We start from the raw sequence: 25,085 nt of genomic DNA on the forward strand, positions 1-25,085 counted from the left end.
TGTGCTCAAACCTGTCTTTGTTCTTTTCGTGACTGAGAACGTCACCCCTGTTGGTGATACCGTCTTCCTGGTGATCTCCAAAGCCCTTACATCCGAGATTCTCTTGTACAATATGAGGCAAGGGCCTTTCTCAACAGTACTGAATTGTCAAGCCCGTCTGGAAACAGCTTCAAGACTTTGATCAAGGAAGTTAGGAGTGTCGCAGTCTACGGCGCTACAAGCGGGGAAATGGATAGGGGTGCAGTGGATCGTACTAGAGACAGGCAAGAGGGGAGTCTCCCTGGCGTACCTGTAAACAGGTAAGGATAGTGCAAGGACACTGCCGCACTAAGCACCTCACTTGAACATAGCAATACAAATTACTTCAATTCTGAATTCTACAAATTGTTTTTTGTGTATGTCAAAAAACAAATGTATAGAATGGAAAATGTTCTTTCTCAATGTTAAACATAAAGCTGGTAAGTATTGAGCCTGATTGTCTTTGCTTTCGAACATCAATGTTTGCTATCACAATTGCTAAGCATTGTCCTGAGGAAGAGTGGTTGCTCGAAACATGTGTTGGCTGGGCCCACAAATTTGACAAGACAATCAGGCTCAATACTGGCAAGCTTTATGTTTAACAATGAGAGAGAACAATTTCCATTCTATACGTTTGTTAATGTGTGCACCAATTTACTTACTAACTCATTGTACTTGCTGTAAAGTACATTCAACAAAAATGTGTGTTTTTTGACATGCATATAAAACAATTTGTAGAATTGAGAATTGAGGCAATTTTTATTGCTGTAGTCAAGTGAGGTGCTTGCTGTGACAGTGTGCTTGTACTATACAAGCTTCAACACTTTATTGACATCCCATACTTGCGTGTACTTCGAAGTTGGGGGGTCTTAGCAATCTTATGCCCCTCTGCAACCCACATATCAAAGGGTGCTCTCCTACTGTTATCCCTTCTAGCTGCGGGTGCCCTGCTGAAATCGCTGATCACGCTGTATTTATTGCCATATAGGCCTTTCTTGCACTGCCATGCGAACTAGAAAGTTCACTACGTGCATTTCATCAGTTATAGTGCCATGTTTGTTCCTCTCCAGACACCAGCTATGCTATTGTGCCACTTGCTGATCTGTAAGCCTATCTTGTCCCCGGGTCCCATGACTCTTTGATGATGCGTTCAGCCTCTCACAAAGTCCCAGCCTAACCCAGGATCCCCAGAAATTGCCCACGCCATCAGGTTGAGATTCCCTACCTGCACCAACGGGTGTCTGTTCCCCATGGGCGATAAGTCGCAAGACTTATCGGTATGTCGCAGGCCATCTCTAACAGACTGGGGAACCTTGCTTGTCCCCTCCAATCTGGTTTTATCAACACAAGCGACACCTTCTGCCTCTGCTAATGCTCGCGTTCTCAGCATCATTGAGAATGGTGGCAAGGCATATTCCCTGTCCGGCCCGCAGGTCTGGAGAAACACATCCTTCGCCTCCACTTCTGGGTTCGGTCTCCCACTGTAGAAACGAGGCAGCGGCATGTTCATCCTCAAAGCAAATAAAAGCCTGTCCGACACGGGCCACATCGTCTCATCAGGATCTGGAATACCTCCCATCTCTAGCTGCCAATCACTGGCCTCTGTGAGGTACCTGGAATTTCAGTCTGCAACTTCGTTCTGTTGCCCTAGTAGGCACTCCGCTGTCACTGAGATGTTTCTTTGTAGACATAAATGCCAAAAGTCCTTTGCTAGTTTCGCCAGCATTCTGGACCTCGTTCCCCTACCAGATGGTTGATATACCTTACTGCGGATACTTTGTCCATTTTGAGGAGCACGCAACAGTGGACTCTTTCCTGTGTCCAGCATTTTATTGCAAAGGAGCCCGCCAACAACTCCTGGCAGTTTATGTGGAGATCAAGTTCCTGACCCTACCATCTGCCACTCCACGCCATGTCACTGCAACAGGCTCCCCAGCCCCATCGGCTGGCGTCGGATTCTATTGCCAGGTCAGCGGATGAGCCAAATATTGCTCTCCTGTTCCAGGCTTCCATATGCTGGAACCACCACACCAATTCCACTCTCACTTCCTACAAGGTCAGAATATGTTATTCGTATGACAGACCTCTCCTGAGGTGCTGAATATTCAGCCTCTGCAGTTCTCAGTAATGGAGTGGGCCTGGGAAAATAGCCTGAATCGATGACGCCAAACGTCCTACCAGCGTGCCTAATTCCTGTATCGATAACATTTCTTTCGACATGGTGGTCTTGATCTCTTTTTTGATCATTTACACCTTGTCTAATGGTAAACTGAGGGTCCACTGCTTCGTGTCTACTAAGAAACCTAGAAATCCCATGGCTTGGTCTGGCTGTAACTGAGACTTCTCACAATTTACTAGGAAGCCCAGATGTTGTAGCAGGTTGATTGTTGTCACCTGATCCTGAAGCAGGACTTTGTCCTGGCACATTAGACATATTTCATCCAGGTAGATAATCGGATGAATCCATTGTTCCTTATTTGGCTTACCACTGGCTTCATCAGTTTTGTGAAGCATCACAGTGCAGAAGCGAGCCCGAATGGCAGACACGTGATTTCCCACATCTGACCTTCCCAGAGGAAATGCAGGAATTTCCGGTGTACCTCTGCAATGGGTACCATCAGATATGCGTCCCTGAGATCTATCCTGGCAAGCCAGTCTCCCTGCTGCAGACTGTCCCTTAGGAAGTGAATACCTTCCATTTTGAAGTGTCTATACACTATGAATCAATTCAAGCCTCTGAGGTTAATCACTGACCTCAGCTTGTGTTTGCCTTTCACCAGGAACATATTGCTTATGAAGCCGTCTCCGGTGTCTGATATCTGAACATTGGCTCTCTTTCACCCCAGTTCTTTTATTTCTGCATCTAGCAAGCGTTGATCTTCTTCGCTGAATGCAATAGGCCTTGGATGCCTTACTTAAACTGGTAGCTGATAAAAATCTCTATGAAACCCAAGTGTCTAGTATCCAGGAATCCCCTGATGTTTAGCTCTAGTTTTCTAGGTACTGCCTGACTCTCCCACCTGCTCCTGGTATGTCCATGTCTCTTGGTTGCAATCGCTGCACCTGCTATCATCTGCATTACTATGTTGTTAACGCTCCGTGTGATGCCTGCCTCTTCCCCCTCGAGGGGAAAAATGGGTGTCGTCCTGTTTTTTCCAGTTAGCCCTGTTGCCGTAAGTAACGTAAAGCACACAGGAAGACAATTGTCCTTTATGGATTAGATTTATTAAGAACTATAGTAACAACATCCAGCCAACACCTTCTCACAGCAATACACTGCACCAACTAAACTTCTCCAAACTCTTACTTAATGGAGGATCATAAGTGAACATCGCCTCCCCCGCATTCTAAGTTCCACAACCTGCTGTAAGTACATCACAACACATCTCCTTACAGCAATTTACCCTTTCTTCACCTTCGCAATCCTATTCTTGTTCCAAACGTATCCACCGTTCACTCTCACAGAACCCTTTCAAAACCTTTTCCACCAATACAGGTTCCGAATACAAAGCATCACCTTTCTTCTTCACCATTCCTTTCTTAATCCTCACCCAATCACCACACACATCTAACACTCTTCTCCCCGGCTTTTCGTTGTCTCTCATGACTCTCTTCTTCACCTTCATCCTTTCCCTCAAACCTTTGACAACACAGTCAGACTCTCTCCCCCTTCCCAACCAAGGTGCGATAACTTTGGTAGTGGCTTTGCATACTCTCATCAACTCAAAAGGACTTATCTCTGTCTCTACATGTGTAGACATTGTCAAACCATATAACCTTTCCTGTATAGCCACTTTCCTATCTTTTCCACATGCACTCGCCAACCTTATGGCCTCCTTGATGCCCCTGTTCACCCTCTCCACCACCACATTGCATTTCGGTGGTACAAAGCTGACTTCTTATGTCTTTTTTCACACATGTTCAAATATTCCTGAAAATACCCCCCTCCCTTCCCTCTCCACAAACTGAGGACCATTATTAGTAAGAATGTTTTCTGTTAATCTTTCCCTTGCAAAAATGTCTTGTAAGAATTCAACGATCCTCTCATCATTGACTTCCTTCAAATCAATCGGAGCAACATTGTAGTTCCCTCGGCCACTCCGCATCTCCACTGGGCCCAAAATGTCCATGGCCACATCCTCCCAAACCTTACATGGCACTTCCATTTCCACCATGGGTTGTAACCTCGCTACTTCTCCCTTTCAGATTTCCTACACTCCAAAAACTCTAACTTCCTTTCAACCTCAAGGTCAAATCCAGGGCACCAATAATCACTCCTCCAATATGGCCTTGATACGAGAAATACCAACATGACCCACATGAGCTAGGTCAATAATCCTGTCACAAATACCTACAGGTACTACAACACGTTCACAGCAATACAATAAATCATCCACAACGGACAACTTATCGCAAACTTCCCAGAACAACCTCTCCCTTTGATTCTACAAGCTTTTTGGCGGCCATCCACACTCGACATAACTTTTAACTTTTGCAGTATCTTTCTCTTTATTCATGGCCTCCATCCACACATCCCTTGCCACAACACCATTGTAATTTACATGGACATATCAGAGATACCCATGGCCTCACTTTGATCTTCAGCCTGTGCTCCTAACCTTGACAAATTATCTGCCAGTACATTGTCACAACCCGGAATCACGTCCATGTTAAACTTCTGACACTGTAGCCTAATGACCCAACTCGCTACTCTTCTAGATACTTTACTAAGACCGTTACATTCAAAATTCGCTTTCAGAGGCTTCTGGTCAGTTCTGATAAATTCCATGCCCCACAAAAGATTTTGAAATTTCTCTACTGCCCGTTGAGAATCCAACGCCTCCTTCTCCAGGATAGACTAATTCCTTTCCGGCCCTTTCAACACGCGATGGGCTATTATTTTATCCTCTCCAACCACCTTAAAACTGCCCCTACACCACCATCAGTGGCGTCCACGGTAATAACACTTTTCCTCTTAGTGTAAAAACATTTCAATGTCTTTGCCAAATCAATTTCCTCTTTAATATGATACAACTCTTCCTCACATTCCCCATTTCAACAGAATTCTTCCCTCTTCTTCAAAAGATTCCTTCTTCAACCACCGTATCTGCGAAATTCTTGACACATTTTTAGACAAATTCAATCGTGCCCAAGAAGGATCTGAGTTCCCCCTTTGATTCCGGTCTCTGCACCTTCTCTATGGCATTCACCATCTCCTTCTTGGGTTTTTGCCTAGCATACAAAATCTCATGACCCAGATACTCGACTTTCTCATTCCTGAACATACACTTTTCTCTTCTCAAAGAAACACCTTTCTTTTCCAAAATAGACAATACCTTGTTCTCTTTCACTTTCTCCACACACAAGAACATCATCTTGGAAGCAAAATACTTTTTAATTCCCCCAAACAAACAATCCACCCTTTTCTGAAATACAGAAGATGCAGATACTAATCCGAAAGGTATTCTTCTAAACTGAAAAAACGCTTAATGCGTTGTGAATGCTGTCAATTTTCTGCTCTCTTCTTCCAGTTCAATCTGATGGTATGCAGATTCCATGTCTAATGTTGAAAATACACACACCATTTCCAATTAAAGACAACATCTCATTCATGTTGGGGAGCGGGTGCCTATTCACTATAACACGCTTATTCAACTCTCTCTTAAAGCGACACAGTCTGAACTCACCCATTGACTTCTTCACAACAACATGTGGGGAAATCCATTGTACCCTACCTGCCCTCTCAATTATACACTGCTTCTGTAATTTCATAAGTTCATTTTTTACACCACACCTCAGAATTAGTGGTACAGATCGTAACTTTGCAGACATGGGAAATACATCCCTTTTTGGGAATAATTTGGTGCTGCATCCCTCTTATCTTTCTGAAACCATTCTCAAATACCTTGTGAAATTTGTTCCATATTGTGATCAATCCTCCACCAGCTTGCAAAACTTGTTCAGACAAATTGGGATCAAGTCTAATTTGTAACTTATTTTGCTCATGAGATCCCAATAAGTTGCACCTTTCTTTGTATTATATATTTTTTACTTGTGCAGATCTATCCTTAAACACAAATTGAGCGTCAAAATATGCCAGTAGTTCAATCTTGTCCATGTTATATCCACCAGAATTTACATCAGGTTTATGCAAACTCTTGACATCATCACCCACTCAAATATGTCTCTAGCCATTAGAGATACCTTTGCCACTGAGTCCGCCATCATTGAAACCTCTCTTCTGTTCACACTCACACAGTCATACGGATGCTCACAATCATCATCCATACTTTGTACGACATTCACAGTAATGTTTTCTATAGACGCCTCATCCTCTGAAGATGCAACATCTTCTTCCGTAACATACAAAACCTTCTTTTGAGAACATTTAAAGTTCTTGCAGCAACTTGCAAAATGTCCCTTTCTATTGCATTTTGAGTATATAGTCTTGCAACCTCGACAATTAGGAAAAGCAGCAACATGCGATGAACTTGCACATCAGAAACACGCTCGGTCATCTCTTTTCTGCTTCCTCTTTCCCCCTTTATTGTCGTAGATACTTTTAGAAAGTGAATGTTCCTTATGTTTCTTTTTCTGTCTGCTCTCTGACACTTTTAATATATCCACTTTAGTATCTTTGTTCTCTCCTTCTGACAATTTAGCAACTCATGCAGTTGAGTGTTCGACACGCCTTGCGATCTCTAGGACCTAATCTAACAAGTGTTTGTCCTTCAGCCATAGTACTTCTTTTATCTTGTCGCAATTACAATGGATCATAAACTGATCCCTGATATACTCGTCAAACCTTTCACCAAACTTACAAGATAAAGCTAAATGGCATAACACAGTTACACACTCCCGACACTTTCACCATGTTCTTGTAAACGTACTCCAAAATTGTAGCGTTCCAGTATAGTGCTGATTTTAGGGTTGAAGTGTTAATCTAACTTCAATAACGCTATTTCAAACTCAGTAGAAGGATCCCCTTCTCCTTGTTCATTATACAGAGATAAAGTGTTGAAAATCTGTTTACCTTCATGGCCCAGGAAGTGCATTAACAGGGAGGCTCTCCTGTTGTTGATACATCATTACCAAAAGCTGCCTTCACAGAGTGTAGAAAGCCTTTCTTCCACTGAGAGTGTAGAAAGCCTTTCTTCCACTGCCACCACTAGATCTTCACAGGGCCTGGAGAAGCCATAAAATTGTCACAACCCAGTACTCCTGGCATAGCCATGTTAGATGTCTGAGATGGCTGCTAACAAAACAAAAAAAAAACTCTTGGTTGGCTTTTGCTTTCTAAGTTCTTTTTGTGGTAATATTTACTGGGTAGGCCTGGTGTGTATTCACTTGCCAAATGTTCCTTGTTGTATTGCTGATGCTGCCATTAAGTGCACCCTTTATAACATATCTTGCGCTATCTCCATACACTCGTTACAGAGCGTTTTTGTGTTATTGTTATGGTTATGGTATGATATGATATGATGTGGCATTTATAACGTGCCTGTACACAAGTGTTTCTAGGCGCGACAAGACATTGAGGGGGAAACAAAGGGAGGACAAAATAACGATCTTACTAGGACTTGTATCATTCAGATTTGAGCAAATGCAGGGAAGAGGTAAGGGGGAGAAGTGCCAGGTGAAGGGGGAAGTGCAGTTAACTCACAAGTGCAGCCTGTGGGTGGCTCATAAGTGCACAGAGAAGGGACTGTAGGGTTGCAGATACAGACCCTTAAGTGTGCGGGAGACTGAAGGCAGTGCAAAGGCAATTGGACATGCAGGAGCCTGGGCCCAAGTTCAGAGGGCGACCAAGTAAACAGTGCACGCAGCACTCGGTGCAAGAGCAGGGAGAGGAAGAGAGAAATTGAAAAGAAAGGTCTTCAGTTGCTTCCGGAACTGCAGGTGGTCCTGCTCAAGTTTTAGAGAGGGGGCCCCACCTGAGAAGACAGCTTTGCCCCCAACTCTCTGCTTGGAGAAGCGTTTGACCCTCGAGAGTTGGAGGTGGATGAGCGAAGCGCAGAAGACGGAAGATTTTTTGGAAAAGTAAGTTGGAGGTAGAGCGGTCCCAGGCCCCAGAAAGCCTTGTGGACGATTCAGAAGGCTTTGTACTTGATCCTTGCAGCCATGAAGAGCCAGTGAAGAGATTTCAGAGCTGGAGAGATACCATCCCTGGGCTTGAGGCCAAGACAAGTCTTGCTGTGCTCTTCTGGATAAGTTGTAAAGGTCGAAGAGAAGAGGCAAGAATATTTAGAAAGAGGCTGTCCAGCCTAGAGAGGACCAGTGCTCTGGAGACAGTGAGCTTCTGGGGGAAAGTGAGAAAAGGAAGAATACCTCTGAGGAGGTGCAGCTGATAGTTTGACTTCTTAGAGACGTCAGAGATGTGAGGAGAGAACGAGGGGGTGGAGTCGAAGATGACACCAAGGTTCTTAGCCTCACAGGAAGGAGCAGGAATAGGGCCCGAGTGGGCGGCAAGAGAGAGAAAGGAAAGGAGGGAGCGGGTGTCCCAATGAGCAGGATCTCAGTCTTACTGGCATTAAGGCAGAGATCATTGGCCGCACACCATTCCTGAATTGCGGCCAGACAGTCCGGTATGAGAGAAGAAGCAGAGGTTGCTGAGGGGAGCCAGAAAGAGAGCAGAGTGTATACTCCTGGGGAACACTACAAGTAGAGAGAGAGCGATATAAGAGAGGAAAGACCCCAGTTGGACCTGAGAGGGTCGGTCGGTGAGAAAGGAGGTCAACCAGGCGAGGGGCTAATCAGAAATACCAAGGTTGTCGTGAAGGCGATTGAGCAGGATGGTTGACTGTGTCAAAAGCAGAGGATAGATCAAGGAGAATGAGAATGAGGTCAGAAGGGAGATTAGAGTCATGATTGGAGAGCACGTCTTCACAAGTGTTCAGGAGAGCAATTTCCGTGCTTCTGGCAGCTGTGAAGCCAGACTGGTGGTCATGGAGGCAACCAATAGATTCAGTATGTAGATTAAGCTGGGAGATGGCCAGATATTCCAAGAGTTTGCCCAGGAAAGGAGTGATGGAGGTCAGTGATAATTAGCTGGAGAGCAAGGAACGGCTAAGGGCTTCTTTAGAAGGTGGTGCACAAGCGAGTGCTTAAGGGGGAGGGGAAAGTTCCAATGGCAAAGGAGTGATTGCAGAAATCAGCCAAGGCAGAAGCAAGCGTGCTGATGTGGTCCTTAATGGTTCTGAATGAGCAGGAGAGAACCTGCTTTGATGAGACTTTCATAGATCAGACTTGTCTAGAAACTATCAGAGGTGAACAGGGGAAATGAGGAGAAAGGAGGAGGAGAGACGCCTCAGAAGGGTCAGGAGTGGTAGAGGAGGAGGTAGAGGAAGTGTGGCTGGACAGGCTGCCCTGAATTTTAGTGGCAAAATGAGAGACCAAGGCCGTGCAGAGGGCTAGGTAGGGAACAGGAGAGGTAGAGACTGCAGCAAGACTGGCCAGCTCCTAACAGATTTTGAGAAGTTCGGCCGAGTTGTTAGCTGCTGCAGAGATGCGGGCTTGGATGTAGGCTCTCTTCTTATAAAGGACAGAGAGTCTGTACTGGCTTTGGAGCAGGCGGCAGGCCAGTTTGTCAGGGGGGGTGCCTGATGCCCTCCACTTCCTCTTTACCGCCCTACACTTGTGTTTAAGGGCAGCAAGGTCAGAACCGTACCAAGAGTTGCACTTGGATTTGGGCTTCAAGTGGATCCTCATGGCAGGGGCAAGGACATCCAGAGTGTTAGAGATAGAGAGATGAAGGTTTGTGAGGGCTATATCAGGGTGTGAGTTAGCCAAAGGTGTAGGAGGAGAGAAAGTAGCAGCAAAAGCCTCAACTGACACACGCTTCAAGAGTTGGATGACCAAGAAGATAGGTGGCAGTGCTGGAGTCCGCCTGACCTGCGCGGAAGAGAAAGAGAGAGGTTGGAAGCAAGGTGACATTGTTCACTCCAAGAGAGAGGAGTGGTGAGAGGTTTAGAGAAGGGGAGGTCTGAGGGGATCAGAACATCCAGGTGTGCCCCGCAGAGTGAGTCAGGCCAGAAGGAAGAAGAGAGAGAGAGAGACAATCAGAGGTTGCAAAAGAGTCCTGAGGAAGGGCTGATAGCATCAAGGTGGATGCTCAAGTCTCTGGGGAGGAGAAGTTGAGAGGTAGAGGCAAGGAACGAGGAGGAGAGGTTATCCCAGTCAGAGAGGAAGAGGGCAACCCTGCCAGGTGGCCTTCAGATAGTGGCCACAGTGAGAGAGAGACCAGGAGAGATAGAGAGCCTGCAGACCAGGCAGACATGTTGTCATGGCAACTGTAATAACAAAAATAGCTGAAGCGCATGTGCAACGCTGTGGGGTCCCTTTTGCTAATGTGGGCACGACAACATGAACGCTGCTTTGCGCGCCTTGCTGTTAATTCCTTGGCCCCCGTCTTAAGTACGAAAATTGCTATTATTCCAGCGTAATCGTTAGTTGGTATGGACGCTAACGTCACAGGGTCCAACTTGGAGAACGTCTTTGCTTCCTCCGCCATCTGGAGTATCTTTGTGAGTGGTCCCACTACATTGAGCATGTTATCTTGGCATGATCTCCAAGATCTATCCAGTCCATTCTTTACGTCCTTGGTATGCCTGGCCATGAATGTAAGCATCCTCTCATTTATTTCCAGAGTTTCTGCAACTCCTTCCGGTATGTGCGGTCTGGGACACTCCACCCTTAACTTGTTTCTGGCTTCTTTGGCCAGTGGTGTCCTCAGCCTTTTCTTAAGATACGCCACTATCTTGGCCGGCGGTTCCCATTCCGAAGACCTGGGATGGATGAGGGAGTCTGGGTCAAACTCATCCCCGTCCTCTTCCTGATCTTCCGGTGCCTTCCTTTTCTTGAAAGTTTTATTACTTTTCTCATCGGTGGAGGGTGACAGTATCTCCACATCCTCACTGGATTGCTCCTGCTAGCTGTCCTCCTCCAGCTCCTCTGAGCTGTCTGAGGAAATATCGTGTCACCGGCTCTCCTGTGGCCTTACTGTTTTCTTTTTGCCACCCTTCATTCTCCGTGGCAAGCCCAGGGGGTCTGGGCTCTGCGCACCCTGCAGGCTTTCTTTCTTCCCCCTTTCTCTCTGCCAGGCCCCCCTGAACCTCAGAGCTCCTCTGTTCTTCAGGAGAACTTCAACCAATCCTCCATTAAAGACAGGTGTTGGGTACCATGACCCAGGCCAGCACCCAGTGCATTTTGAATAACCTGCCCCATACTGGGCTGAAGCCTTTTGTGGTTAGAGTGTGGTCTACCCTCATCACTTGAGCTGCTCATGTTTCCACACACTTACTTTAATAATGGAGGATAATCACAGATTTCTTGGGTCTCTCCCGTCAGTGATATATATTATACATGCTGTTTTTTACAGTAGGTCAGGGTACAGCTGCCTGAGCAGCTTGCAGTTTTTCTTGGGACTGTGCCTGTCCGAATGTACTTTAGAATCTTCTTTGATATTTTACCTGCAGGGGTCACTGTGCTGGCTCTGTGGTGCTCATCAGTCATGTTTTGGGAGCTCCATACGTCGTATCGTGCTGCTTATGATTATCACGCCTGATAGGAAGCTAAATCACCTGCACGAGTTGTTCTTCTAATCAGACAATTCACTGTTTTTGATCCAATATGCTCATCGCGCTCTCGTGGCATCTACCCGACAGTTTCAGCGTGTATCTTGCGCGTTGGAACCTCGAGGTCCCGTTGCGTTGAGTTACAAGCTTCCTAAACCACCACGCATTGCTCTTCACATGAAAACATTCCGTCACGCTAATAACTAATGTTAAACACTTCCCGTGAGCGCGACGCCACTACATAAATAGTGGCCGTGTAGTTATGGTTAATTTGCTGTTTCCATAGGAAGTGCACTTTTTGGGCAGCCTATAACTCCGCTCCCCCTGGACTAATCCTCACCAAACTTTGCAAAAAAAGTATATGGGCCACTCTGAACTTTCATTGCAAAGTTTGATGATGTTTGGTCCAGGGGGGGGAAAGTTATAGGGGGGTTCCAAAACGTCTTTTTTCCCATAGAATGAATGGGGGAAAACTTTGCGCACGGCTACAGGGCAAACCGCTGGACAGATTTGCACTATATTTGCACCAGTGGCAGGGGCTTGGGCGCAAAAGCCTGCTTTTGTAAATTTTGTGACAATCCATTCAGTAGTTCCCTGAAAAGCCAACAAAAAGTATGTATGTAAAAATGTGTGATATCTATGTCCGCTCCGTGGACATACTTCCCTGTTCGCTCCCTGGACAAGATTGCAATTGGCTATTCCGTGGCGTGCTGCCCGTGACCATGTTGCGCTTGCACCGATTGGCTGTGGCACAGCGTGAAGTGCGTTGTAATCTTTCGATACGGCCGGCATGTTTACTTCGTTTTCTGTTGAACTCAAACTTCAGCGCTAACAAACCTAACCCACGAAGACACCAATGCACTTGTTGCACTTATGGAACACTGTTTGGAAAGGTGAGCATTAGAGAGACGTGGTAGATGAAAAACAAATATGGAATAATTATTGTTAGCACTGTCATACCGTACGGTGCGCCTTACAACTCAGTGTACGAAATGAACTTACTGCGTTCATTTTACAACACATACACATCATTACTGCAGTCAGGCTGGCATCCTACTGTTTGAAATCTGAGACTGCCACCTGCACTATTTCGTACACACAGCCCTTCTGCAAGTGTCGAAGATTAGCTGTTCTCATGAATAGCCTTGATATGTTGTTGCAAAATGAGAATGTATTTGCATTCGGAGTGAAGGCCACTGCGTTTTCTGTTTTCAATACGAGCTCAGTACGGCCGCATATTTGTCGACACCCATAAGGGTCCCTTGTTTTTTAACCTTGACGTACAGGGAAAGAGTAGAAAGAATGTGGGGAGTAACAGTTTGAAAAACATATCGCTTGATAAGGTTATGCTTCAAAAACATTTGCTCCGACCATGCAAAATTAGTTCCCGAAGAGCCACTGATCCCCATACACTACTGTCTGCCAGCAGCACACGCAATGGAGGCCTTCCAAATCATGGAAGTCTATGGGCCTCATTACGAGTCCGGCGGTAACCGAGGCGGTAAAACCGCCTGGTTACCGCCAGACTCGTATTACCATTCCACCTCTGTGATTCCCAGAATTACCTGGGCATTACAACCCCGTTTTTCCGGGAATCATGGACGCGGAATGGTGTTAATACCCATTCCCATTGAGTCCCCTGGGACTCAATGGGAATGGGGATCATGGAAACACCGGCAGCATCTCGTAATGCTGCCGGTGTTTCCTCGTCCGCCTGCAGGCAGGCGGTGTTAAACCCGCTAGGTCAAACCTGGCGGGAACATCACCTCCCGCCTGCAGGAGTCGGGATCAGGCGGTCCGGAAACAATGGTGGCGGCGGGTTTACCGCCACCGTTATTTCCAGACCACCTGATTTGTAATGAGGCCCTATGTCTGCCAACTATATAGCACATTGATGTTATTTCTTCACTTTGCCCGCATAAATAAAAATTTCCCTAATGATTTACAAGATTAATGTTCTGGTGCCATGTTTCTGCCCATTATGGACATTGCACATTGTCGCCGTTTGTAGGATACCACTACATTTTCCCAAATTATAATAATGTATAATTAAAAAAGTATGTGTTTTGTCATTAATGATATTTGTGATGTCTTGTTTGTCCTGGGTGTTAGTCTTAGCAATGCACTTAGATGGTGCGAGTTATGGTTGCTAAGCTTAACATAATGGGGGAATGTGCAGTGTTGTTTGGTGTCACTGTGAAGTATAACATCCCTTTAACAATGTTTTTTACCAAATGTACATATTTATATATGGCAGGGAACAAAAACAAAGGGCCTAACCATGTAATGCCATCAGTGATGTCATCAGTGACATTTGAGATGACATCTTTCATGTTCTGGGTGTTAGTGTTAGCAGTGCACAGTGGTGATGACAAGTAAGGGGGCTCAGTCTGCCATAACTGGCGAATTTCAGGGGTTTTTTGTTTTTAATGTGAAGCATAAAGGGGAGGGCAACCATTTTTTTGTAGTGAAGTGCACAGGTTTTTGGTACGGCAACTTAACCATAACATCCCCTCAACAAAGTTTTTTTTGTAGTGAATATATATATATATATATATATATATAACCTTCTCACAATCAGTACATTAATAAAGGTGTACCTCTAACTCCCTCAGGGTCAGTCATTTTTCAAAGAAACAGGCTAGGGGTAGATCTCTGTCTTCGGCTGCGGTTCCCTCTGAAACAGCCTCCCTTCCACTCTAAAACCTGAAGAGAACCATCTCCGGTTTTGGAAGCACCTCGAGACCTTCCTCTTTGCTTCTGCCTTCGCTCCCCCTCTCCCTTGCTGATCTGTTCTCTCTTGGCACTGTGCACCTGGCCACCCTGTGTGCCCCGGCCCAGGAACCTGCTCACCCTGCCAACCCCCCCCACTGCCTCCGGGACACCCCTTGCACTGGGGTCTGTATCTGTACCCATCCAGCCATCCGTTTTTCTTCCTGCACTTATCAGACCTACCCTGTCTGCTGCCTTAAACCCAGCACTTGCCATTTGCTGGCTGCACTACCATTATTTGTTGCTTTATTATTTATTTATTATTATTTATCTGTTTCTCCTTTGCTCCGCACTTTCCACTTCTCCCCCCTTCCATGCACTTTTCCCCTCCCCCATGCACTTGCGCGTTCTTAATGTCACTGGGCATAGTAAGATCGTTGTTTTGTTTTCCCTTGTTCCCCTCCCTTGCCTTGTCACGCTCTCAAACACTTGTGTGCGATCGCGATAGAAATAAAATATCAATATAAATACTTATCTGTTGTTCGAGCAGAAAAGAAAGTAGAAGAAGTCTTAGAGTTGCACAGTTGAAGGACTTTGTTGAACATGCAATTGTTTAAAGGAGGTCACGTGTATACACATACCAATCATTATATGGACTACCAAAAACTCAAAAATGTTGGGGTATGTAGTTTTTCATTTTGTTATGACAATATATGGTTTTTATTTACTATGCTGCTCGAGGAACTAAAGTTAAGAGTATGTCATGACCACTGTGAGGGGGCACAAGTTGTGCCACAAGCAGGCTCCCACCAGAACCCTGAGGGCCTTAGAACCACTGCAAAAGGGCTCCTGGAGCTAGTCCTGGCGCCTTTGGCACCAGGCTCATATGTAGGAAGGAAGGGCGGTTCAAACTAGGTCCCATTTATGTACATGGGCCTTTAAATCCAACATAGAAGCACCAACACAGTCTAGTTCTAAGAACCAGGCCATGCGGTCTAGTGTTTTGGGTGTGACAGGCCTGAAACTACTTTCCCTGGTACTACTTTACCTGGGCTATATAAACCACACCCTGACTGCAGAACACGCTTCGTGTTATTCTGCAACCCGCAGCGTGACGCTCACCATGTCCAGCTCCTGGTCTTCAGAATCTTCCTGTAATCCTGCAAGAACAAGGTTATTCTGTCTTACCTGAGAAAACACCATCCAGCACTCAGCATATCAACTGGGCTGTAATCTGTGGAAACCGAGAGAAGAAGAAACATCACTCACCTGTGAGTACTAGCTTAAGGACTTCCGGCGAACCACTACCACAGCTGCTGTTCGAACCTTGCGACCTGCAATAATGAGAAGGGGAAAAACAATATTAGAACGCGCGCTTCCAAAACATCGAATTACATCAGTCTTACCTGAATTCCATCGCGCTACGCCACGCTTCCATCCAGAGCACCACAGCAACATCTGCAAAGGAAAAGCGGCATATTCAGGTTCGCTTTCAATATTAAACAACCGCACAGCGCTGTACTTGCCTTAATGGATTCCGGGTGCCTGTTTTTCATCGCGCTCTCATCCACTCACAGCACCACAGCAGCCTGTGAGGAAAAGAAGAAGAAAACACAGGTTAGCTTTAAAAGACAATAAAGGCGCTGCGCTTCGCTCTTTCTCTTACCTAGAAAACGTGCCTCTCCATCCGGCACGCCAGCATCAAGACCTTCGCACCTGACAAGAAAGAGATAAAGACATTAACGAATTCCCACCATAAACAGAACAAAGACTTGCAATTAACAAAATCTTGGCTATATTGGTTAGGTCTAGCATGGCGACATCTTTCTTCTAGTGATTATTAATAATGCTATTTTCTCTCAGATTGATTTAACCTTCGGTCGCGTCCCCTTGGGTAGTGGTTTAGCCAAGTGAAGACCACATTACAAGTGTTTCAAGCAAAGAAATTCCCAAGTTGAGACTGCGCCCAATTTTTCAAAGCATAGTTTATTATATGGATGCCCTTGATGACACGTGTTTCGGTCCCTTATAGGACCTTTTTCAAATCAGAGCTCGTTTTCTCGTTTTCATTTACTGCCCCTTATTGGGATAGAGCAATTAATAGTCGCTCATCAAGTCTCGGGTTCGATCCCTGACAATACTTTTCTCGCGTCTAATCCCGTACTACACAAGTCCCAATGTTCATGTTGTTTCTTTTAGCTCGTAACCATAAAAAGTGTGTTTTGAGGTATCCATTAGTTTATGTGACGTTTGTTATGAATATATGCATTTGGTAGTTCCATACTATCATTTAAGAATTCGTATCAGAAATGTTAATGCCCCCCTGTTGCCTTTTTCAGCTTTAGATAAATGCTCATTCATATTTTCAAATTAGTATATACTGACTGCACGTTGTAGCATCCGTAAATGATCTGAGCAGATGTTCGTGCGCGCGTAGAAGCCGCACACGGCAATAGAATGATAAAGCCTCTGAGTGTTCGCAGTCTAAACCCGGACTCGCAGCAGGCATTTCTAACAAACGCAGAGTATGCTGTACTTGCAGGACGGTCTCTTACCTGACAATACTGTTCTCGCGTCTAATCACGTACCACCGATTCTCCAGAGGGGGCGTCGATCGGCGCATCCTCCTTCAGTATTGTGTTCAAGTTGCCATTGGAACGGATACTAGCATTGGTCCGTTTTCTAATTATATGGCAACTATTCTCCTGTGTTCTTAGGGCGGCCATTTTAAGATGGTGTTTTTAACCTTACACTATTGTATTGTTCATATAGGGGCCATTTTAAGATAGTGATTTTAACCTTATACTAATGTATCTTGGACATGTAAAGGTTTCTGCAGTGTCTTAAATAACTAGTGATGAAGTATTTTAAAGTATTAAGAATTGTCATACCTTTTATACATTGTTCAAATATTAATTTCATTTAACAATATCGTAACATTTCTGATATGATGCTTGACGAGTTATATGTATTGCATGCAGCATAATATTGTGTTATATTCCAATATAATGCATTACTAATGTAACAAGTAACTACTTGGGAAGCGCTGTCAGATATTGTTATTTAAACAATTGCCACTTTCTAAATAGGCAAATGTGAGCATTACAATTCTCAAGGAAAATTAGAATATTGAAATGACGTCCTGTATCCTGTCCAGAATCAAAAATAAAAGTATAGAGGTTTTAGTATAATCGAAGTAGTTCATTCAGACAGATTCAGTTCTGAAAGAGAAACGGGTCCTCTAGAGAAAAGACACCATTTCATTGTCCGAGTTCAATCCGAGAACTGTAGAGTTCAATTTACAAATTATTCTCGCTTCAGCCTGGCTCAGTTTCTTTTCCTTGTTTCCACCTCTTCTGTCTAGTGAAATCTTCTCAAGGCCAATAAATCGTAATTCTGTTCTATTAGCCATCTGATGTTTTTCCTGCCAATGGCATGCCAGTGGTATTCTAGGATCCTGGCTGCCAATTTTGGCTAAATGTTCTCCGACCCGTGTCCTTAGTTCTCTGATTGCGCTACCAATATAGACCAAATTGCAAACACATATGATTCCATATACTACGTATTTAGACCTGCAATTGATTGGTTGTAGGATTTTAAGTGTTCTGTTATTGGTAACCGTAAATGTATCCGTTTTGCTGTGTGCAAATTTGCACATTGTGCATGTAACACACTTTCTAAAACCATTTGTAGACGCTTTTAGCTAGTTCGTTGGTTCTTCCACAGTCAAATCTGGTAGGTTTGATGGGCTCAATTTGTTCTTTATAGTTTGTGCCTTTTTGTATATGATCCTTGGTTTATCGTCCACATTATTAGCGATATTCTCATCCAGTTTGAGAAGGTACCAGTGTTTGCTAGGATTTTATACAGATTCCTGTAATTGCTGGTATATTTAGTGATAAAGCAGATCGTTGGTTGCTCCTTCCCTTTGGTCTTTGGTGTTAATGTATGTTCTTGAGTTAGTATTGAGCTTTTATCTAATGCTCTTTTGACAGATTGTTCTGTATAGCCTCTTGCCAAAAACCTTAATGTTAATAGAGTGCGAGTCCGGGTTTAGACTGAGAACGCTCGGAGACTTTATCATTCTCTTGCTGTGCGGGCTTCTACGCGCACGAACACCTGCTCAGATCATTTACAGATGCTACAATGCGCAGTCAGTATATACTAATTTGAAAATATGAATGAGCATTTATCTAAAGCTGAAAAAGGCAACAGGGGGGCATTAACATTTCTGATACGAATTCTTAAATGCTAGTATGGAACTACCAAATGCATATATTCATAACAAACGACACATAAACTAATGGATACCTCAAAACACACTTTTTATGGTTACGAGCTAAAAGAAACAATGTGAATATTGGGACTTGTGTGGTACGCGATTAGACGCGAGAACAGTATTATCAGGGACCGAACCCGAGACTTGATGAGCGACTATTAATTGCTCTATCCCAATAAGGGGCAGTAAATGAAAACGAGAAAACGGGCCCTGATTTGAAAAAGGTCCTATAAGGGACCGAAACACGTGTCATCAAGGGCATCCATATAATAAACTATGATTTGAAAAATTGGGCACAGTCTCAACTTGGGAATTTCTTTGCTTGTTACAATTAACAAACCTACCTACCTGCCTACCAGCAGATTCGGGGTCACAGCAGGCCTGGGCCCAAGGAAGGTGTACTGCACAAGTGAAGCAACTCGGGCAGCTCACCAACAAACGTCAAGCGCCCCTGCACAAGAAACGCAGGACGGATAGGTCACCCTACAAATAACTAAGGCGAGAAAAGAACCCACTGGGAAGGGAATCGGTCAGAGGGAGGTGGGAGATTCACCCATTAGGTACAGTTATCACAAATCCTCCCTTCTGTAATTGCAGATTCATTATTAAGCACTGGGCAACTACGCATCCAGGGTTCCAGATCTCAGAGCCTTCCAGACGTCCCCGGGGTTATCAGGTGAGCGTAACAGAACACAAAGCCTTTAAACCTTATCCACCTGGGTGTCATGGAGACATCTGAAACTGATCAGATAGCCCAGCTTTTGGGACAATTACGCGCTGAGGTACACGCAGCCCGGCAGGAAACTAATGCCTTAAGACGAGAGTTAATAGTCACAAAATACCGTACTGATGAACTAAGCAAACAGCTACTACAAACACAGGCAGGGCAGGCTCCATTGCCCGGATTCGCCCCATCCATGGATACACCATCATCAGTCAATCCAGTACAGATAACGTTGCCGGAGCAGTACCCCTGGCACCACCAGAAAGGTTTAATGGAGACCCCAGAAGGTACGCAACATTCATGAACCAGTGCTGCCTCCATTTTCTTTGTAGGCCTGGGGCTGTCCCAAACAACCAGGCAAAGGTGGTCTTCGTGTATCATATTTGAGTGGAAGTGCCACAGACTGGTCGGTACCTTTAGTGAGCCGGGATGACCCATTACTGCAGAACATCAGGGGTTTTCAACAGGAGATGGAAAAGTTATTTGCTCAACACTCGCATGGAAAAGCTCTTGATAACGAACTCCTGTCCCTCCGCCAAGGGAATCAAGATTTGCTGACTTATATTTCCACCTTTAATAGACTGGTTGTAGAAGCGGGGTGGCCAGAAGATAAAAGAACCACGTTGTTTCGTCGGGGCCTACAAGGAGACCTGAAGGATGTCCTTGCTCAAGTGGGAGACCTACCTAAAGACTGTGCAGAGTTTATCAACCTGGTAGTTCAGTTGGACCACAGATTACAGGATCGAAGAACAGACCGAAGTAGACTTGAAAATCGTGCCATGTACGTACGTTCAAAAGATAATGCTCGGGGGGGCGCTGTTGCGCACGTTCAGACTTGGCTGCCTGATCAGAACGCTCCGGCCCGAGAACCATCTGTTGACTAAATTGATCCTGTTTCGGAGCCCGCAACAGGGAGCTGAGCACACCGGAACGTGTGTCAAGGGTAGCAGCATCTGCACTGAAAATCCTGGAACGAGCGAAGCCTTGGTTGCGGAGATACACACCTCGGTGGTTCCAGCGGGGCGGAGCTGTGGTGCGTGCCGACCCCGGGAACCAGAAGAATACTGCTGGGAGCCGCTGACACTCTAGCCAAAGAGCCATAGAGAGCAAAGCCCGTGAAAAACGACCGGAGCTGCGGCGGAGCAACCCAACTTGAGCGGCCAGCACCCCTCTCCCTCTCATACCTACACCAGACCCAGCCACGGAGAAACGGTCTGACGTCGCGACCACCCGATGAGCGGTGACTCCCACACCGCGCTGCTGGAAACCTGCGGCTAGAGACGAGTCAGACCCTGCCCTCACGACACACAACTCAGGCAAGGCCGGCCCCTCACGCGGACATCCTGCGCAGCCCCCTAAGGCCCCCGATTGCCTGCTGGAGTTGTACGGCGAGCCGAGTGACGGCTGGGCGGCTTGACTCCCTGTGGGAGTGAGACAAGGTAGCAGGGGGTGCAGAGATCCCCACGAACTTTACGCAGAGGGCTGGCCTGTGAGGCGGACACATTGAGGGGACAAGGTGAGGCAGATATATCCCTGACTAACTCCTCCAGCAACCCCGGTGTATGGGTCATTGAGCCTTGGCTGCGATTTGGCTATGTTTGAAGCTACACGTGTGGACCTCGAAGTACCGGGGCTGCCTGAACACCCGAAACCACAGGTCAGTGAACTGACGACTACAGGGGCATGGGGAACACAAGGAAGCAAGACAAGATGGCCGAGGGAGTAGGAGCTAAGAAGAAAGGGCCAATGGATTCATATAGTAGTGGCCAGGCGGGGGGCAGCGAGATGGAACCGCCGCCGACAACTAATCCTGTGACGAGTGTGGAGAACGGAGACAGGGTTGAATACCTGACCAATATAGTCCAAAGTGGCTTTTTATCCCTGAATGTGAAACTGGACGACATCGTAACGACCATAGGGACTCTGAAAACCAGAGTTGATAAACAAGACCTGAGACTAACAGAGGCAGAGAATAGACTTGGAACAACGGAAGACACAGTCGCACGACATGACCAAGACATTGCCCAGCTCAGAGAGAACTTGAATAGGCTGCAGAACAAATGCAAGGATTTGGAATCACGCTCAAGAAGGAACAACGTACGCATAGTTGGGGTTCCGGAGTCATTCGGCAAAGACAAAATGGAAACACGAGTTGAGGCACTCCTCCAAACCCTTTTTGGAGCAAACTCCCTCTCCGATCACTTCTTAGTTGAATGTGCACACCGCACACTGGCCCCGGTGCAGAAACCTGGAGCGCCGCCCCGCACGATAATTGCAAGAATGCTCAATTATAGGGACAAAGACACTATCCTTCGACTGGCACGGGAGCATGGGACACTACACTACGAGGAAAACCGTATACACATTTACCCAGATTTTGCCACCGGAGTCCAGGCGAGTCGTAGGTCATATGAGCCAGTTAAAAAACTACTAAGAGCAAGAAAAGTCCCATGTGCACTAATATTCCCAGCCAAGTTACGAATCCAATACGGAGGAAGGGCACACTTCTTTCTTGACGCCTGCTGCAGCCCAGGCCTATGTGGAGGCCACCATTCCGCTGCCTCCTAAAGGTCGCGGACCAGACCAGAACGGGAGACACCCACCTGCAGATGCAGACTGAAACCTAGCTACGTAACCCAACGCATGCAAGTATCCTTCTGGTTTTGGGACTGCTTGGCCCCCATGAGGGCTCCAAGTAATGAGAAGCGGGCCGTGAGCCAGTCGGGTAGCCTCGTGATGCAACCAAGTACCCTCAGGAATGTTCCTAACAGTTGTCAGGGTCCATCGCCAAGTTAGGGCAGATGATGTGGGTGGAGGAAGAGGCAGGGAGGGGGGGATGTTTTGTACAATTGCAACCACCCAGACGAGTTTAAGTCTCGGGGAATAGCAAGTATGTTTGAAAGTTGTGTGTTAACTGAAACATGGTCTCGCGGGCGCCAACGCCACTCAGATGTTAATAATTTGCATATTCAGGGTCGCTACAGTAAGCTACATTATGTTCGCATGGAAAATGGGTGATGGGTTAAAGATAAGACTAATGTCATGGAATGTCCGAGGCCTAAACAATCCAATGAAAGCCAGTAAGGTAGGCAACTATGTCACCAGGCATGGGCCACACATACTGATGGTGCAAGAAACGCACGCACAGAAATTGGTTAATGAGAACTTACTGGCTAAATGGGCTAAACTGCGATACTATACCAATTACTCCTCACAGTCCAGAGGCGTGTGCACCCTCATACACCACTTGCTGGGCTTTCTTGCAAAGGGCCACTTAACGGACCCAATGGGTAGATATGTGCTGGTCTGGGGGGAAATCGCGGTGAAACAAATAACCTTGGTGAATACCTATGGCCCCAACTTAGACGACTCTGATTTTAACCTACAAATGCTTGAGATCCTTGCTAATCATGATGCGACCACTGTTATGTGCGGGGGAGACTTCAATGTTGCGATAGACCAGGCCCTGGATAGATCATCCAAAGGGAACAGGCCACCTCCCAGAGTAGCATTGACCTTGAAACAGATCCTCTCGCAATTGTCCCTGATTGATGCCTGGAGGGTACTCCATCCAACCAGCAAACGGTATACATTCTACTCCTCTGTGCATGACAGTAAGTCACGTATAGATTATTGGTTCGTGTCCTCAGACATGGCACCAGCGCTGCAAAATTGTGATATCTTGCCCCGTACGCTATCGGACCACTCCCCGGTTATATTGGAGATTATACTGAAAGAGGCCCCTAGACCAGCGCGAAGATGGAGAATGCCTAGAGGTATACTTAGGGACCCAAATGTTGTTGAAACCTTACATGAGGAAATCGCTAACTTCTTTACAGAAAATGTTGGGTCGGTAGCCCAAATATCAACAGTATGGGAAGCCTTTAAAGTCTGGGCGAGAGGGGCCTTGATATACAAAACCACTGGTCTATTTAAGGGCATACGCACGGAACTGGAGGGGGTGGAGAGGGAATTGAACGAACTGGAAGAAACTTATAGCCACACACATAGTGGAGACACACTGGCCAAAATACATAAACTCCTTAGAGATTTCGACAAGTTAGCAATGCGGGAAATACAATACATGGCAGCCCCGACCCGGGCGCGCAGATATGGCAAGGGTAATAAAGCAGGGAAAATGTTGGCCAACTTGGTCAAACAAGAGAAACAAGCAATCCCGATCGCCGCTATCCAAACGGCGCAGAATGAAATAATCATGAGTGAACAAGGAATTAATGACGAATTCGTTAAATATTACAAAAATCTCTATACGAACAGAGATAGGAAATCCCCTTCTGAGATTAGGCACTACCTCGCGGCGCTAGACATCCCCAGCTCCCAGAGGAGAGCAAATTGATACTAGAGCAGCCCGTTACAGCAGAAGAGCTTACCGAGGCAAACAAGGAGTTCACATCTGGCAAAGCGCCGGGCTCAGATGGACTGAGCTCTGAATTTTATAAAGAGTTTCAGGAGGAGCTGGTCCCGGTAATGTTGGAACTAAGGAAGGAGGCCCTGGGTAAGCTAATACTGCCCCCCACAATGTGAGAGGCTATAATTACGGTATTGCCTAAACCGAGACGCCCGCCACAAGATATGGCATCGTATAGACCCTTATCCCTGATAAATGTGGACGCTAAGATCTTTGCGAAGGTGCTGGCGAACCGCATGCCACCCTTTACACCCACGCTGGTACATGCAGACCAAAGTGGGTTTATTCCCCGAAGGTCCACTGCCTTAAACCTGCATAGGTTATTCGGCATAATGGCACAAATTAACCCAAACAAGCAAGCGGTGGCGGTGTCTCTTGACGCCGAGAAAGCGTTTGACTCAGTCTCCTGGGAATACCTCTTCTTGGTGCTTGAGACGTTCGGAGTGGGCCCCCACTTTATCAAGTATATCAAACTGCTATATACTGCCCCTGGGGCGAAAGTATGCACAAATAAAACCATATCTGAGCTGTTCGAACTGGGCAGAGGAACCAGACAGGGGTGTCCCTTCTCCCCCATCCTTTTCGCTTTAACAATCGAACCCATGGCAGCCGCAGTTCGGTTGAGACATAGCAACAGGGGCATAACACTGAAAGGAGCCACCCAAATAATATCATTGTACGCGGACGACACGCTGCTTTATGTCCGTGAACCGGAAAAAAACATTGACCCCATCATGGCAGACATTAACGAATTTGCACAGTATTCCGGCTACACGATAACTCCAAGTCAGAAATATTTCCGCTCACCCCTTCCACGGAAAGCCCCGCTCTGACATGCGACCTCAAGTGGGTGGACCGAAACATTAGATACTTGGGGGTGTTGGTTTCAGGTAATAAGCAAACCCTTTATACGGATAATCATGATCTGGCACTGCAAACAATCAATACCAAACTACAGGTCTGGAGACACCTTCCAAATTCATTGCACGGCAGAATCGCAATCCTTAAAATGATAGTGCTCCCGAAACTGCTATACCTATTTGTAAATATCCCCATATGGCCGGGAAAGGAATTCTTCTCCAGGCTTAGGTCCATGGCGGTGTCGTTTCTCTGGAATGGGGGGGTGGCCAGGATCAGCTGGGAAAAGATGACAGAACCATATGAAACAGGGGGGATAGCGGCGCCAGATTTTGAGCTCTACTGCACAGTGGCGCAGGCTCAGTTCACAAGGCACTGGTATGATGATGTAGATAATTCGCCACACACCTCGATAGAGGAGTACAACACTGCACCCACAGATGTCAAATCAGTCACTTATGATACAAGACACAGAGATTAATGTGAATTTGA

This window comes from Ambystoma mexicanum, chromosome 8 (genome assembly GCF_040938575.1).
Source record: "Ambystoma mexicanum isolate Mex_15411 chromosome 8, UKY_AmexF1_1, whole genome shotgun sequence".
NCBI lineage: Eukaryota > Metazoa > Chordata > Amphibia > Caudata > Ambystomatidae > Ambystoma > Ambystoma mexicanum.